We start from the raw sequence: 19153 nt of genomic DNA on the forward strand, positions 1-19153 counted from the left end.
AATGCAAGGTACAAGTTTACATTTGGCCTCACCGTGAAGGTGGAGAAAAATGACAATTTTAATTGTTTTCTTGTTTAAAGAATTGCATATAAATTGTTTAATTCATGAATGCTATTAATATGAGCTAAGTGCCTGTGATGATGCTGCTGGCAAGCTTTTTCTGCACCTATATAGATATGCATTTGATTACAAGAATAAACTTGATTTCAAATTATACAGCAAATTAATGCTTCAGCAATCACAATGAAAGGCACAAACTAAGTAGGTATAATCTCATTGTCATTATGGAAACATGGCTGCTGAAGAACTTGCAACAAGGAAAAGCAGGTGCTGTGCACTATACTGCGAGATCAGTGCAACAGTGAGATATGATCTTGGTTTGGCCATTACGTAGACAAGAAACAACTGGCTTAAGTTAAGAAATAGATGAGAACACAAAATAATGCCGTTATTTGCAAACCACTAAAAGGCAACTGTAATATTAGGCATGACATAAATCACATATTATAAGTACATGCAACAGGAATAATAATGTAACCAAGGAAGATTTTAACCTGTATACATAGGAATGAATCAAATTTGCTGTAATAAGGTATAACACAAATTCATGGAATATATACAAGTTTTTTTCTTGCTTGAGGAATCAAATGAGACAAGGCCATTGTAGATCTTGTGTGTGTATTGAGAAAGCTGATTGATCTTGTTGTCAAAGGGCCTTTGGAGAGTAGTGATCAGCTACCAATAGAATTTGATATCAAATTTGTAACTGATGTGTTTCAATTCAAAACCAGAATTTATAATATAAATGCAACAATGAAAGTATAAGAAGAACAATTTTCTCTGGTTGATTGGGAGATTGAAATGCATGGCACTCCACAGGCAATGTTTATCAATTAAGGAAATAATGTACAAGTTGCAAAATTAAAATTCTTAATACACCAAAATCCACCAGGCAAGTTAACCATCTGTGGCCAACAAAAAATAAAGAATACTAAATCAAAGTAATAAGTTTATAAATTTGCTAGAAACAGCAACACAACCTCTCAGCTTCTGATCTAATTCCTTCTCTTTCCCCTCCCTCAGCTAGCTTTCATCCCCAACACCCGCTAAGCTCTTGCTTCGTTCCTTCCCAGCTTTTCATACTGGCTATCTGTCTTTCACATCCAGATGAAGAGTCTCAACCCATAATATCAAATATCCATTTCCCTCCACTGATTATGCCTGGCACCAAGTTCCTCCAACATGGAGAACTTTTTAAGAGGAGGTTTTGGAAATAATGGATGTTTAGGATATCTCAAGACAGAAACTATGCAGATTGGGAGGCTGTAAATCTGACTTCACTTTTTAAATTGAGGGGAGAAGGAAAACACATATCTACCAATGTGTTAGTCAAACAACATTTCATATGGAAAATGCATGAAACTCTGCTGAAGGAAGACAAAACTTCAAGTCCAGAGAAACATTTTCTCATGGAACATACCATATGCTATCATTTTCTAAGCCACTAATTCAACTAGCCATTATAAAGCTTGATCATACTATCACCCCCCGAGCTTTTTACACTAGTTCTTGTTTACTGCCATTGCAGTTAGCTTTCAGCAATTTACCACTTGCAACTGAGGACCCCTCTCACCTATTATATGGAAATAAGGTTACTCTTATCTTATTCCCCTTACAATAAATGTGAATTAATTTTCCCGCATATTAGAATAATTTGTTATTTTCATTACAATCCATGTTACTCCTATTACTTAATATCAACAGTTAACTTATATACACACAAAATGCTGGACTGTACTTTTTTTCATAGATACTGCCTGGCCTGCTGAGTTCCTCCAGCATTTTGTGTGTGTTGCTCAGATTTCCAGCATCTGCAGATTTTCTCTTGTTTGTTATCTTACATATTCAATCACTACATAAAGAATTTATTGGGATTTAACATCATAATAGTACACAGTGGCAGAAAACTGTGTACTAAACTGTCCTTCACTTTGCATTTGCTGCACCCAACCACAGCATATCCTGCATACCTCTTAACAGGTAGTCCTAAACTTTTGAGTATATCAGTTCACAGCACTTAGTCATGGATCACACCTTGCTCTGGAATGCCTCTTATATCTTGGGCATACTGTAGAATAGTATGCACACACACACTCACTTACAGTGTTACATACACAGTGTCACATACATTCACACAGCACTGTGCAAAAGTATCAGGCTTTTATATTTAGCTAGGATCCCCAAGACTTTTGCACAGTACTGTAGTAATTTTATGTATTGCGCTATACTGCTGCCGCAAAGAAAAACAAATTTCATGACATATATGAGTGATGATAAACCTGACTCTGATACAAGTCTTTACCGTGAACTGAGAGTGGGAAGGGGGCAAGAAAAGGAGAATCATGGTTTGGAAAAAGGGGAAGGGTGAGGTGAGGAAGCAGGAAGCATGATAGACACATTCTATAATGATCAATTATTCAGATTCCAATGATCTTGCCTGGCACCTCAGGGCTAGGAGTATCTGCACCCATACCACTCCCTGCCCCTGGCACACCTTCTCTGCTACCAGTCCCACACCCATCCAGCACCACTTCACCCTCACCATTCCCAACATCCTATGCTCCTGCCTGATTTACAAACCCTCTTTCCTCTTCATGTTGACAAATACAATACTGTGCTATGTATATGTATCCAACTTTTTACACACACTGCTAGAAACTGTAAGATGAGCAGAGCCTCGGCGAGCAGAAGCTGCGGACGAGCTTGCTCCCAGTGAGGTAAGGCTGGGTAAATTCCTTTAATTAATCTGATTAATTTAGGAATAGGTAATGGAGGCAGCAGTTAGGGCAGTCGAGTGCTCCATTTGCAGTATGTGGGAAGTCAGGGTGGGCACAATTGTCCCTGATGACTACACCTGTAAAAGGTGCATCCAGCTGCAGCTCCTGACAAACCAAGTTAGGGAACTGGAGCTGGAGCTGGATGAACTTCGGATCATTCATGAGGCAGAGGCAGAAATAGACAGGAGTTTCAGGGAGATAGTCACCCCTAAAAGTCAGGAGACAGGTAGCTGGGTGACTGTCAGGAGAGGTAAGGGGAATAGACCAGAATGAGCAGAGCACCCCTGTGGCCGTTCCCATCAATAATAAGTACACCATTTTGGATACTGTTGGTGGAGACGACCTACCAGGGACAAGTTGCAGTGGTTGCGTCTCTGGCACCGAAACTGGACCCTCAGCTCAGAAGGAAAGGAGGGAAAAGAGGAGAGCAATAGTGATAGGGGATTCGACAGCAAGGGGGACAGATAAGAGGTTCTGTGGGAGTGATCGAGAATCCCAGGTGATCTGTTGCCCGCTTCGCTACCGCTGCTACTGTGTGGTAACCGGAATCTCCAGAGCAGAAGGTCCCAAATCCACGGTTTTGCTTGTTTCGGCGGCCGGGGCTAGGTCAAAGGCACCTGGCAGAGGATGGTGCTTGGGAGGCTGTATCGGAGGGGCTGGTCGGAGGCTCCAAGTTTTCAGATGGATGGACTCGGTGTTGGCTGTGGTCGGCTGCTTCCAAGGCATCAGCAGTTGTTGGTGCCTTGGAAGTTTATGGCAGGGAGTTTCTCCCTTTTGCCGCCTGCTATCAGGGACTCGGGAGTCAATCCAGACTTGAGACTTTTTTTTTAACCATCTTCATGGTCTGTTCTTTATCAACTTATGGTATTGTTTTGCACTGCAGTACATGTTATAATTATGTGGTTCTGTCAGTGTTAGTCTTCAGTTTGTCCTGTTTTCTGTTATACCACTCCAGAGGAACATTGTATCATTTCTTAATGCATGTATGCATTTCTAAAAGACAATAAAAGAGGACTGAATGTTCTCATAATCTAATCTAATCTAACCCCTGGTGCCAGGGTCCGCAACATCTCAGATCGAGTTCTCAGTATTCTTGAGAGGGAGGGTGAGCAGCCAGATGTCGTGGTCCATGTGGGGACCAATGACGTGGATAGGAAGAAGGAGGAGGTCCTGCAAAGAGTGTTTAGGGAGTTAGGTGCAAAGTTGAAGGACAGGACCTCCAGGGTTGCAATCTCAGGACTGCTACCCGTGCCACGTGCTTGTGAGGCTAGAAACAGAAAGATAATGCAGCTAAGTATGTGGCTAAGGAGTTGGTGCGGGAGGGAGGGCTTCATGTTTCTGGACAATTGGGCCTTGTTCCAGGGAAGGTGGGACCTGTTCCAACGGGACGGGTTGCACCTGAACTGGAGCGGGACTAACATTCTTGTGGGAAGGTTTGCTCGTGCTGCTCTGGGGGGGTTTAAACTAGATTTGCAGGGGGAGGGGAACCAGAGTGTTAGAGCAGATAGTGAGGTGGAGGAGGATAAAGGTCATGAGAGAACTGCAAGTATAGTACATGGAATAAAGCCAGATCTAACATATAAAGAGGCTTTGAGGAAAGAGAAGCAGAAAAAAAGTGTAAAGGATGTAAAGGTAGTAAGGTAGAAGGGCTGAAGTGCGTGTACTTCAATGCAAGAAGCATCAGGAACAAAAGTGATGAACTGAGAGCTTGAATACAAACCTGGAATTATGATGTAGTGGCCATTACAGAGACTTGGCCGGCGCCAAGGCAGGAATGGATTCTCAATATTCCTGGATTTCAGTGCTTTAAAAGGGATGGGGGGGGTGAAGGGGAGGAGGGGTGGCATTACTGGTCAGGGACACTATTACAGCTACAGAAAGGGTGGGTAATGTAGCAGGATCCTCTTTTGAGTCAGTATGGGTAGAAGTCAGGAACAGGAAGGGAGCAGTTACTCTATTGGGAGTATTCCATAGGCCCCTTGGTAGCAGCAGAGATATCGAGGAGCAGATTCGGAATTAGATTTTGGAAAGGTGCAAAAATAAAAGGGTTGTTATCATGAGTGACTTTAACTTGCCTAATATTGATTGGCACCTGATTAGTTCCAACGGTTTAGACAGGGCAGAGTTTATTTCTCTAGCTGTAATAGTGTCCCTGACCAGTAATACCACCCCTCCTCCCCTTCCCCCCCATCCCTTTTAAAGCACTGAAATCCAGGAATATTGAGAATCCATTCCTGCCTTGGCGCCAGCCAAGTCTCTGTAATGGCCACTACACCATAATTCCATGTATGTATTCAAGCACTCAGTTCATCACTTTTGTTCCCGATGCTTCTTGCATTGACGTACACGCACTTTAGCCCTTCTACCTTACTACCTTTACACCCTTTTTTCTGCTCTTTCCTCAAAGCCTCTTTATATGTTAGATCTGGCTTTACTCCATGTACTGTACTTGCAGTTCTCTCATGTCTCATTAGCGTGGCAGCAGGATGGCCGGATTGTTTATTCTAGGGACCAGCTGACTGCGCTTATGCCGGCCGGTTTAGTGAACAGAGCAGCGGACACCCCGGCTAAAATCTGGAGGAAAACACACAGAGGATGCAGAGGGGGATCAAAAAGGCAAGGGAAGAGGACCGGGTCGAGACAACAGATGCTTATGGAGAAGAGAAGATATAAGCCGTGTCTCCCCTCTCTCATCATGGGCAATGTGAGATAGTCATAGTCATAGTTATACTTTATTGACCCCGGGGGAAATTCGTTTTCGTTACAGTTACACCATATAAATAGTTATAGAACCATAAATAGTTAAATAGTAATATATAAATTATGCCAGTGAATTAAGAAACAAGTCCAGGACCAGCCTATCGGCTCAGGGTGTCCGACCCTCCAATGGAGGAGTTGTAAAATTTGATGGCCACAGGCAGGAATGACTTCCTATGACGCTCTGTGCTGCATCTCGGAGGAATGAGTCTCTGGCTGAATGTACTCTTGTGCCCACCCAGTACATTATGTAGTGGATAGGAGACATTAACCAAGATGGCATGCAACTTAGACAGCATCCTCTTTTCAGACACCATCCTGAGAGAGTCCAGTACCATCCCCACAACATCTGTGGAAGTGAATAAACTGTTGACATTTTGGGCTGGGGTTCTTCTTCTAGACTGAGAAGGAAGGGGGAAGATGCCAGAATAAAAAGGTGGGGGAGGGGGAAGTTCCTGTACTGTGGAAGACGTCCTGCCTCGTCCCTGTGCCAAAGATGCCATGCCCCAGCGGCCTCAATGACTACAGACCGGTGGCATTGACCTCCCACATCATGAAGACCCTGGAGGGACTTGTTCTGGAGCTGCTCCGGCCTATGGTCAGGCCACACTTAGATCCCCTCCAGTTCACCTACCAGCCCCGACTAGGAGTTGAGGATGCCATCGTCTACCTGCTGAACTTTGTCTACGTCCACCTGGACAAGCCAGCGAGCACTGTGAGGGTCATGTTTTTTGACTTCTCCGGTGTGTTCAACACCATCCGCCCTGCTGTGCTGGGGGAGAAGCTGACAGCGATGCAGGTGGATGCTTCTCTGGTATCATGGATTCTTGATTACCTGACTGGCAGACCACAGTACGTGTGCTTGCAACACTGTGTGTCCGACAGAGTGATCAGCAGCACTGGGGCTCCACAGGGGACTGTCTTGTCTCCCTTTCTCTTCACCATTTACACCTCAGACTTCAACTACTGCACAGAGTCTTGTCATCTTCAGAAGTTTTCTGATGACTCTGCCATAGTTGGATGCATCAGCAAGGGAGATGAGGCTGAGTACAGGAAACTTTGTCACATGGTGTGAGCAGAATTATCTGCACCTTAATGTGAAAAAGACTAAGGCGCTGGTGGTAGACCTGAGGAGAGCTAAGGTACCAGTGACCCCTGTTTCCATCCAGGGGGTCAGTGCGGACATGGTGGAGGATTACAAATACCTGGGGATACGAATTGACAATAAACTGGACTGGTCAAAGGACACTGAGGCTGTCAACAAGAAGGGTCAGAGCCGTCTCTATTTCCTGAGGAGACTGAGGTCCTTTAACATCTGCCGGACGATGCTGAGGATGTTCTACGAGTCTGTGGGGGCCAGTGCTATCATGTTTGCTGTTGTGTGCTGGGGCAGCAGGCTGAGGGTAGCAGACACCAACAGAATCAACAAACTCATTCGTAAGGGCAGTGATGTTGTAGGGATGGAACTAGACTCTCTCACGGTGGTGTCTGAAAAGAGGATGCTGTCCAAGTTGCATGCCATCTTGGTCAATGTCTCCCATCCACTACATAATGTACTGGGTGGGCACAAGAGTACATTCAGCCAGAGACTCATTCCACCGAGATGCAGCACAGAGCGTCATAGGAAGTCATTCCTGCCTGTGGCCATCAAATTTTACAACTCCTCCCTTGGAGGGTCAGACACCCTGAGCCAATAGGCTGGTCCTGGACTTATTTCCTGGCATAATTTACATACTACTATTTAACTATTTATGGTTTTATTACTATTTAATTATTTATGGTGCAACTGTAATGAAAATCAATTTCCCCCAGGATCAATAAGGTATGACTATGACTATGACTATTAAGTGTGTCAAGGATGGATTCCTGTCACAGTATGTGGACAGGCCGACTAGGGGAAATGCCATACTAGATCTAGTATTAGGTAACGAACCGGGTCAGGTCACAGATATCTCAGTGGGCGAGCATCTGGGGAACAGTGAGCACTGCTCCCTGGCCTTTAGCATTATCATGGAAAAGGATAGAATCAGAGAGGACAGAAAATTTTTAATTGGGCAAGGGCAAATTATGAGGCTATAGGGCTAGAACTTGCGGGTGTGAATTGGGATGATGTTTTTGCAGGGAAATATACTATGGACATGTGGTCCATGTTTAGGGATCTCTTGCAAGACGTTAGGGATAAGTTTGTCCTGGTGAGGAAGATAAAGAATGGTAGGGTGAAGGAACCATGGGTGACAAGTGAGGTGGAAAATCTAGTCAGGTGGAAGAAGGCAGCACACATGAGGTTTAGGAAGCAAGGATCAGATGGGTCTATTGAGGAATATAGGGTAGCAAGAAAGGAGCTTAAGAAGGGGCTGAGGAGAGCAAGATGGGGGCATGAGAAGGCCTTGGCGAGTAGGGCAAAGGAAAACCCCAAGGCTTTTTCAATTATGTGAATAACAAAAGGATGACAGGAGTGAAGGGAGGGCCAATTAGAGATAAAGGTGGGAAGATGTGCCTGGAGGCTGTGAGCGAGGTCCTCAATGAATACTTCTCTTCGGTATTCACCAATGAGAGGGAACTTGATGACGGTGAGGACAATATGAGTGAGGTTGATGTTTTGAAGCATGTTGATATTAAGGGAGAGGAGATGTTGGAGTTGTTAACATACATTGGGACAGATAGATCCCTGGGGCCTGACAGAATATTCCCCAGGCTGCTCCTCGAGGCGAGGGAAGAGATTGCTGAACCTCTGGCAAGGATCTTTATGTCCTCGTTGTCCACAGGAATGATACTGGAAGATTGGAGGGAGGCGAATGCTGTCCTCTTGTTCAAAAAAGGTAGTAGGGATAGTCCGGGTAATTATAGACCAGTAAGCCTTACGTCTATGGTGGGGAAAGCTGTTGGAAAAGATTCTTCGAGATAGGATCTATGGGCATTTAGAGAATCATGGTCTGATCAGGGACAGACAGCATAGCTTTGTGAAGGGCAGATCGTGTCTAACAAGACTGATAGAGTTCTTTGAGGAGGTGACCAGGCATATAGATGAGGGTAATGCAGTGGATGTGATCTACATGGATTTTAGTAAGGCATTTGACAAGGTTCCACACAGTAGGCTTATTCAGAAAGTCAGAAGGCATGGGATCCAGGGAAGTTTGGCCAGGTGGATTCAGAATTGGCTTGCCTGCAGAAACCAGAGGGTTGTAGTGGAGGGAGTACATTCAGATTGAAGGGTTGTGACAAGTGGTGTCCCACAAGGATCGGTTCTGAGACCTCTATTTTTAGTGATTTTTATTAACGACCTGGATGTGGGGGTAGAAGGGTGGGTTGGTAAGTTTGCAGACGACACAAAGATTTGTGGTGTTGTGGATAGTGTAGAGGATCGTTGAAGATTGCAGAGAGACATTGATAGGATGCAGAAGTGGGCTGAGAAGTGGCAGATGGAGTTCAACCCGGAGAAGTGTGAGGTGGTACACTTTGGAAGGACAAACTCCAAGGCAGAGTACAAAGTAAATGGCAGGGTACTTGGTGGTGTGGAGGAGCAGAGGGATCTGGGGGTACATGTCCACGGATCCCTGAAAGTTGCCTCACAGGTAGATAGGGTAGTTAAGAAAGCTTATGGGGTATTAGCCTTCATAAGTCGAGGGATAGAGTTTAAGAGTCACAAGGTAATGATGCAGCTCTATAAAACTCTGGTTAGACCACACTTGGAGTACTGTGTCCAGTTCTGGTCGCCTCACTACAGGAAGGATGCGGAAGCATTGGAAAGGGTACAGAGGAAATTTACCAGAATGCTGCCTGGTTCAGAGAATATGCATTATGATCAGAGATATGGGAGCTAGGGCTTTACTCTTTGGAGAGAAGGAGGATGAGAGAAGACATAGAGGTATACAAGATATTAAGAGGAATAGATAGAGTGGACAGCCAGCACCTCTTCCCCATGGCATCACTGCTCAGTAGAAGAGGACATGGTTTTATGGTAAGGAGTGGGAAGTTCAAAGGGGATATTAGAGGAAGGTATTTTTTTAAACTCAACCGAGAGTGGTTGGTACGTGGAATGCACTGCCTGAGTCAGTGGTGGAGGCAGATACACTAGTGAAATTTAAGAGACAGCTGTACAGGTATACGGAGGAATTTAAGGTGGGGGGGTTATACGGGAGGCAGGGTTTAAGGGTCGGCACAACATTGTGGGCCGAAGGGCCTGTACTATTCTATGTTCTATGAGACCAACAGCCATATATGATATATCTGCATCTAATACATTTCACTGCCTCTCAGACCCAAGAAAAATAGCCATCTGACAAATATGGAGTTGTGTACATTTTGACTTCTTACTTCCAAAATAAATCTTTCATTGCTTGTATTTCACTGACTTGTAAGTGGACTTCGTCCCAAAACAAATGCATAGAAGACTGGACTTAATTACAGATTTAGAACACCAAGCTTTCATGGAAATAGAAGAATCTGCAGATGCTGGAATCTTGGAGGAATCGACAAGATGCCAGTCAGAAAATATCTTGGCAGTTCATGAAGCACATTTTATTTAGTTTTATTTGGAGATACAGCACAGAATAGGCCCTTCAAGCTCTTCCAGCCACACTGTCCAGCAACCCCTGATGACCTGAATTTAACCTTAAACCAATCACAGAAAAATTTACCATGACCAATTAACCTACCCGGCACATTCTTAGATTGTGGGAGGAAACCAGAGAACCAAGGGAACACCCATGCATTCCATAGGGACATACAGAGGAAGCCAGGATTGAACTCTGAACTCCAATGCCCAGAGCTGTAATAGTGTCATGCTATCTTCTATGCTACTGTGACACCCAATCATGAGAATACTATCATACAGAATGCAATAGCTCAATGTGGCAACTAATCATTACCACATCACACTCTATATGCACAATGGCAAATATTAAGTACAACTTTGTCAGTCTTGTCCATGTCATTCAAATGGAAAAAAATACTCAATCGATAAGAATTTGCTGATGAAGCTTTCCTTGCTGGAGAGTATTTTGCAGAGTTTTCTAATTGTAATCAAATGGAAATAGATCCTGTGGAATTTGTCAAGCAGAGATAGAGTCCATGGGTTTCCCGTCTACTTTAGATTGAGCCAACAGTCACCCCACTACAAAATAGTTAATTGAAAGATAACTGTTTTTCAATTATTCCAAAAACACAATCAAGCATTCATGACATAGAAAAGTTTTAATTAAATGATCTGTTGCTTCTTATAAGCAAAATAAATTTTATTTTAATTAAGGTCTCAATTTCACATGAATAACTTAAATTTAATTGATACAAGACCAATAATCAATAGCAAGTTTCTGGGGGCGGGGGGGGGGCTGGCATGGGGGTATCATGAATGAAGAATAAGGGATTGCCCATTAAAGATGGTAAAGAGGAAGAAATTTTTCTCCTGAAGAACCTTCAGTCCCAATTGGCTTTGTCAAGGGCAGGTCATGCCTTACGAGCCTGATTGAATTTTTTGAGGATGTGACTGAGCACACTGATGAAGGAAGCGCAGTAGATGTAGTGTATATGGATTTCAGCAAGGCACTTGATAAGGTACCCCACGATTAGCTTATTGAGAAAGCAAGGGGGCATGGGATCCAAGGGGACATTGCTTTGTGGATCCAGAACTGGCTTGCCCACAGAAGGCAAAGAGTGGTTGTAGACAGGTCATATTCTGCATGGAGGTCAGTGACCAGTGGTGAGCCTCAGAGATCTGTTCTGGGACTCTTACTCTTCGTGATTTTTATAAATGACCTGGATGAGGAAATGGAGGGATGGGTTACTAAGTTAACTGATGACACAAAGCTTGGGGTTGTTGTGGATAGTGTAGAGGACTGTCAAGAGGTTGTAGCGGGACATTGATAGGATGCAAAACTGGGTTGAGAAGTGGCAGCTGGAGTTCAAATCAGATAAGAGGTTCATTTTGGTAGGTCGAATATGATGGCAGAATATAGTATTAATAGTAAGACTCTTGGCAGTGTGGAGGATCAGAGGGATCTTGGGGTCTGAGTCCATAGGACACTCAAAGCAGCTGCACAGGTTGACTCTGTGGTTAAGAAGGCATACGGCATATTGGCCTTCATCAATTGTGGAATTGAATTTAGGAGCCAAGAGGTAATGTTGCAAGTATATAAGACCCTGGTCAGACTACACTTGGAGTACTGTGCTCAGTTCTGGTCGCCTCACGACAGGAAGGATGTGGAAACCATAGAAAGGGTGCAGAGGAGATTTACAAGGATGTTGCCTGGATTGGGGAGCATGTCTTCTGAAGACAGGTTGAGTGAACTTGGCCTTTTCTCCTTGGAGCGACAGAGGATGAGAAGTAATCTGACAGAGGTGTATAAGATGATGAGAGGCATTGACCGTGTGGATAGTCAGAGGCTTTTTTCCAGGTCTGAAATGGCTGCCACAAGAGGCAACAGGTTTAAGGTGCTTGGGAGTAGATACAGAGGAGATGTCAGGGGTAAGTTTTTTTTACACAGAGAGTGCTCAGTGCGTGGAATGGGCTGCCGGCAACGGTGGTGGAGGCTGATACTATATGGACTTATAAGAGACCTTTGGATAGGTACATGGAGCTTAGAAAAATAGAGGGCTGTAGGTAAGCCTAGTATTTTCTAAGGTAGGGACATGTTTGGCACAACTTTGTGGGCCGAAGGGCCTGTATTGTGCTGTAGGTTTTCTATGTTTCTATGGTTCTAATTCCGAAACAAAGAAAGCTGTTGAAATTGAGTCACTGAATACATACAAGATGGAGATGCAGATTTTTAGACGAGAGGAGAGAACAAGGAGAAAAGTAAACTGAAAGCAAAGACGAAATTAGCCAATGATCTTTATGAATGGTGCAGTAGGCTTAAGGCTGACCCCTGTTCTTTTCTTTGACTCTTCCTCATATAAAACAGAACAATGAAGTAAACGAAGACAGCTGTTAAATTCTCCAAGTTATTTTTGAAAAGGAGTCAATCAAGTCTTATCTACATGGATACCCAGCTAACTAAATCTAGCCCGGATTTCCTAAATTAATTTTTTCAAATGCTTATCATAGGTGTCATTACAAAATTCCCCAATTACCTCCAGCACTGAGTGATGCAATTACAAATTTTAACAATATTATTTTCAGTCTTAGTCAATAAGCATATAACCATCTAACAATTACAGCACGGAAACAGGCCATCGCAGCCCTTCTAGTCCGTGCCGAATGCTTACTCTCACCTAGTCCAACCGACCTGCGCTCAGCCCATAACCCTCCATTCCTTTCCTGTCCATATACCTATCCAATTTAACTTTAAATGACAACATCAAACCTGCCTCAACCACTTCTGCTGGAAGCTCATTCCACACAGCTACCTCTGAGTAAAGAAGTTCCCCCTCATGTTACCCCTAAACTTTTGCCCTTTAATTCTCAACTCATGTCCTCTTGTTTGAATCCCCCCACTCTCAATGGAAAAAGCCTATCCACGTCAACTCTACCTATCCCCTTCATAATTTCAAATACCTCTATCAAGTCCCCCCTCAACCTTCTGCGCTCCGAAGAATAAAGACCCAACTTGTTCAACCTTTCTCTGTAACTTAGGTGATGAAACCCAGGTAACATTCTAGTAAATCTTCTCTGTACTCTATTTCGTTGACATCTTTCCTATAATTTGGTGACCAGAACTGTACACAATACTCCAAATTTGGCCTTACCAATGCCTTGTACAATTTCAACATTACATCCCAACTTCTATACTCAATGCTCTGATTTATAAAGGCCAGCATACCAAAAGCTTTCTTCACCACCCTATCCACATGAGATTCCACCTTCAGGGAACTATGCACCATTATTCCTAGATCCCTTTGTTCTACTGCATTCTTCAATGCCCTACCATTTACCATCTATGTCCTATTTTGATCAGTCCTACCAAAATGTAGCACCTCACATTTATCAGCATTAAACTCCATCTGCCATCTTTTAGACCACTCTTCTAACTGGCCTAAATCTCTCTGCAAGCTTTGAAAACCTACTTCATTATCCACAACTCCACCTTAGTATCATCTGCATACTTACTAATCCAATTTACGACCCCATCATCCAGATCATTAATGTATATGACAAACAACATTGGACCCAGTACAGATCCCTGAGGCACACCACTAGTGACCTTCCACACGCAAATCCACGTTGACTGTTCCTAATCAGACCCTGTCTATCCAGGTAATTATATATAACCATCTCTAAGAATACTTTCCATCAATTTACCCACCACTGACCTCAAACTCACAGGCCAATAATTGCTAGGTTTACTCTTAGAACCCTTTTTAAACAATGGAACAACATGAGCAATACGCCAATCCTCTGGCACCATCCCCGTTTCTAATGACATTTGAAATATTTCTGTCAGAGTCCCTGCTATTTCCACACTAACATCCCTCAAGGTCCTAGAGAATATCCTGTCAGAACCCGGAGACTTATCCACTTTTATATTCCTTAAAAGTGCCAGTACTTCCTCTTCGTTAATCAATAATATAGAGAGTACCCAGGTGGCTGTGCCCCTTGACAATAGGTACTCCTGTTTGAGTACTGTTGTGGGGGACAGTTTACCCGGGGGAAGCGACAGTGGCCGTGCCTCCGGCACAGAGTCCGGCCCTGTAGCTCAAAAGGATAGGGAAAGGAAGAGGAGGGCAGTTGTAATAGGGGACTCGATAGTAAGGGGGTCAGATAAGTGATTCTGTGGACGCAGTCCAGAGACCCGGATGGTAGTTTGCCTCCCTGTGCCAGGGTCCGGGATATTTCTGATTGTGTCCAAGATATCCTGAAGTGGGAGGGTGAGGAGCCAGAGGTCGTGGTACATATAGGTACCAATGACATAGGTAGGAAAAGGAAAGAGGTCCTGAAAGGAGAATATAGGGAGTTAGGAAGGGAGTTGAGAAAAAGGAACGCAAAGGTAGTAATCTCGGGATTACTGCCTGTGCCACAGACAGTGAGAGTAGGAATGCAATGACGTGGAGGATAAATGCGTGGCTGAGGGATTGGAGCAGGGGGCAGGGATTCAAGTTTTTGGATCATCGGGACCTCTTTTGGTGCAGGTGTGACCTGTACAAAAAGGACAGGTTACACTTGAATCCTAGGAGGACCAATATCCTGGCAGGGAGATTTGCGAGGGCTACTGAGGTGACTTTAAACTAGAATGATTGGGGGGTGGGAATCAAATTAAAGAGGCTAGGCGTGAGGAGGTTAGTTCACAACAGGGGGATGGGAACAAGTGCAGAGAGACAGAGGGATGTAAAATGAGGGTAGAGGCAAAAAGTAGTAAGGTGAAAAGTAAAAGTGGCAGGTCAGCAAATCCAGGGCAAAAATCAAAAAGGGCCACTTTTCAACGTAATTGTATAAGGGCTAAGAGTGTTGTAAAAGTGAGCTTGAAGGCTTTGTGTGTCAATGCAAGGAGCATTCGTAACAAGGTGGATGAATTAAAAGTGCAGATTGTTATTAATGAATATGATATAGTTGGGATCACAGAGACATGACTCCAGGGTGACCAAGGATCGGAGCTCAACATTCAGGGATATTCAATATTCAGGAGGGATAGACATGAAAGAAAGGAGGTGGGGTAGCATTGCTGGTTAGAGAGGAGATTAACGCAATAGAAAGGAAGGACATTAGCCGGGAGGATGTGGAATCGATATGGGTAGAGCTGCATAACACTAAGGGGCAGAAAACGCCGGTGGGGGTTGTGTACAGGCCACCTAACAGTAGTAGGGCGTTTGGGGATGGTATTAAACAGGAAATTAGAAATGTGTGCAATAAAGGAACAGCAGTTATAATGGGTGACTTCAATCTACATATAGATTGGGTAAACCAAATTGGTAAGGGTGCTGAGGAAGAGGATTTCTTGGAATGTATGCAGGATGGTTTTTTGAACCAACATGTCGAAGAACCAACTAGAGAACAGGCTATTCTAGACTGGGTATTGAGCAATGAGGAAGGGTTAATTAGCAATCTTGTTGTGAGAGGCCCCTTGAGTGAAAGTAACCATAATATGGTGGAATTCTTCATTAAGATGGAGAGTGACATAGTTACTTCAGAAACAAAGGTTCTGAACTTAAAGAAGGGTAACTTTGAAGGTATGAGTTGTGAATTGGCAAGATAGACTGGCAAATGACACTTAAAGGGTTGACGGTGGATATGCAACGGCAAGTATTTAAAGATTGCATGGATGAACTACAACAATTGTTCATCCCAGTTTGGCAAAAGCATAAATCATGGAAGGTAGTGCACCCGTGGCTGACAAGGGAAATTAGGGATAGTATCAATTCCAAAGCAGCATACAAATTAGCCAGAAAAAGTGGCTCACCTGTGGACTGGGAGAAATTCAGAGTCCAGCAGAGGAGGACAAAGGGCTTAATTAGGAAAGGGAAAAAAGACTATGAGAGAAAACTGGCAGGGAACATAAAAGCTGACTGTAAAAGCTTTCATAGATATGTGAAATGAAAAAGACTGGTTAAGACAAATGTAGGTACCCTACAGACAGAAACAGGTGAATTGATTATGGGGAGCAAGGACATGGTAGACCAATTGAATAACTACTTTGGTTCTGTCTTCACTAAGGAGGGCATAAATAATCTTCCGGAAATAGTAGGGGACAGAGGGTCCAGTGAGATGGAGGAACTGAGCGAAATACATGTTAGTAGGGAAGTGGTGTTAGGTAAATTGAAGGGATTAAAGGCAGATAAATCCCCAGGGCCAGATGGTCTGCATCCCAGAGTGCTTTAAGGAAGTAGCCCAAGAAATAGTGGATGCATTAGTGATAATTTTTCAAAACTCTTTAGATTCTGGACTAGTTCCTGAGGATTGGAGGGTGGCTAATGTAACCCCACTTTTTAAAAAAGGAGGGAGAGAGAAACCGGGGAATTATAGACCAGTTAGCCTAACATCGGTGGTGGGGAAAATGCTAGAGTCAGTTATCAAAGATGTGATAACAGCACATTTGGAAAGCGGTGAAATCATCGGACAAAGTCAGCATGGATTTGTGAAAGGAAAACCATGTCTGACGAATCTCATAGAATTTTTTTGAGGATGTAACTAGTAGAGTGGATAGGGGAGAACCAGTGGATATGGTATATTTGGATTTTCAAAAGGCTTTTGACAAGGTCCCACACAGGAGACTAGTGTGCAAACTTAAAGCACACAGTACTGGGAGTAAGGTATTGATGTGGATAGAGAATTGGTTGGCAGACAGGAAGCAAAGAGTGGGAATAAACTGGACCTTTTCAGAATGGCAGGCAGTGACTTGTGGTGTACCACAAGGCTCAGTGCTGGGACCCCAGTTGTTTACAATATATATTAATGACTTAGATGAGGGAATTAAATGCAGCATCTCCAAGTTTGCGGATGACACGGAGCTGGGCGGCAGTGTTAGCTGTGAGGAGGATGCTAAGAGGATGCAGGGTGACTTGGATAGGTTAAGTGAGTGGGCAAATTCATGGCAGATGCAATTTAATGTGGATAAATGTGAGGTTATCCACTTTGGTGGCAAAAACAGGAAAACAGATTATTATCTGAATGGTGGTCGATTAGGAACAGGGGAGGTGCAACGAGACCTGGGTGTCATTATACACCAGTCATTGAAAGTGGGCATGCAGGTACAGCAGGCGGTGAAAAAGGCAAATGGTATGCTGGCATCCATAGCAAGAGGATTCGAGTACAGGAGCAGGGAGGTACTACTACAGTTGTACAAGGCCTTGGTGAGACCACACCTGGAGTATTGTGTGCAATTTTGGTCCCCTAATCTGAGGAAAGACATCCTTGCCATAGAGGGAGTACAAAGAAGGTTCACCAGATTGATTCCTGGGATGGCAGGACTTTCATATGATGAAAGACTGGATCAACTAGGCTTATACTCGTTGGAATTTAGAAGACTGAGGGGTGATCTTATTGAAACGTATAAAATCCTAAAGGGATTGGACAGGCAAGATGCAGGAAGATTGTTCCCGATGTTGGGGAAGTCCAGAACGAGGGGTCACAGTCTGAGGATAAAGGGGAAGCCTTTTAGGACCGAGATTAGGAAAAACTTCTTCACACAGAGAGTGGTGAATCTGTGGAGTTCTCTGCCACAGGAAACAGATGAGGCCAGTTCATTGGCTATATTTAAGAGGGAGTTAGATATGGCCCTTGTGGCTAAAGGGATTGGGGGTATGGAGGGAAGGCTGGTACAGGGTTCTGAGTTGGATGATCAGCCATGATCATACTGAATGGTGGTCAGGCTCGAAGGGCCGAATGGCCTACTCCTGCACCTATTTTCTATGTTTCTATGTTTCTATCATAGTTTCCATAACTTCCCTACCTGTTTCCCTTACCTTACACAATTCAATATCCTTCTCCTTAGTGAATACCGAAGAAAAGAAACAGAATCTCCCCCATCTCTTTTGGTTCCACACATAGCTGTCCATTCTGATTCTCTAAGGGACCAATTTTATCCCTCACTATCCTTTTGCTATTAATATAACTGTAGAAACCCTTCGGATTTATTTTCACCTTACTTGCCAAAGCAACCTCATATCTTCTTTTAGCTTTTCTAATTTCTTTCTTAAGATTCTTTTTACATTCTTTCTATTCCTCGAGCACCTCATTTACTCCATGCTGCCTATACTTATTGTAGATCTCTCTCTTTTTCCGAACCAAGTTTCCAATATCCCTTGAAAACCATGGCTCTCTCAAACTTTTAACCTTTCCTTTCAACCTAACAGCAACATAAAGATTCTGTACCCTCAAAATTTCACCTTTACATGACCTCCATTTCTCTATTACATCCTTCACATAAAACAAATTGTCCCAATCCACTCCTTCTAAATCCTTTCACATCTCCTCTAAGTTAGCCTTTCTCCAATCAAAAATCTCAACCCTAGCTCCAGACCTATCCTTCTCCATAATTGTATTGAAACTAATGGCATCGTGATCACTGGACCCGAAGTGCTCCCCAACACAAACCTCCGTCACCTGACCTATCTCATTCCCTAACAGGAGATCCAAGACTGCCCCTTCTCTCGTTGGTACCTCTATGTATTGCTGCAAAAAACTATCCTGCACACATTTTACAAACTCCAAACCATCCAGCCCTTTTACAGTATGGGCTTCCCAATCTATGTGTGGAAAATTAAAATCTCCCACAATCACAACCTTGTGTTTACTACAAATATCTATCTCCTGACGAATTTGCTCCTCCAATTCTCGCTCCCCATTTGGTGGTCTACAACAATATAGAAATAGCTACAGAATAATTTTCTCTGTAAAGCGTTGGTCCAAGTAACCAAATTCTACAGTAGCAATAATGGCAATCATAAAACATTGCTCTTCTACTTTTGCTTTATTCCCTACTTCAAAAACCAACACAAACGTCTTAAAACAGGGTGGAAACAGGAGTTCACAGAGGTTTTAAAATTGCAAAAAACACAATAAGAATAAATTTGTGCTTTCATTCAAAGGAGATAATGCTCAAAATCAAAGCAGTAATGATTCAGAAATAAAACATAGAAGTAGGTAGAATGGTAATGAACTGGTTGTTCAGACACATCAAGTAGTGCTTAAG

The 19153-nt window shown here is 43.5% G+C and overlaps 1 protein-coding gene across 10 annotated transcripts in view; it reads right to left on the minus strand.

Annotated features, from left to right (window-relative positions):
• trappc9 (trafficking protein particle complex subunit 9) overlaps window positions 1–19153 on the minus strand; it is a 711836-nt gene that overhangs the window by 522631 nt on the left and 170052 nt on the right. The window lies entirely within an intron of this gene.

This window comes from Mobula birostris, chromosome 1, assembly GCF_030028105.1.
Source record: "Mobula birostris isolate sMobBir1 chromosome 1, sMobBir1.hap1, whole genome shotgun sequence".
In the NCBI taxonomy this organism is placed as follows: Eukaryota; Metazoa; Chordata; class Chondrichthyes; order Myliobatiformes; family Myliobatidae; genus Mobula; species Mobula birostris.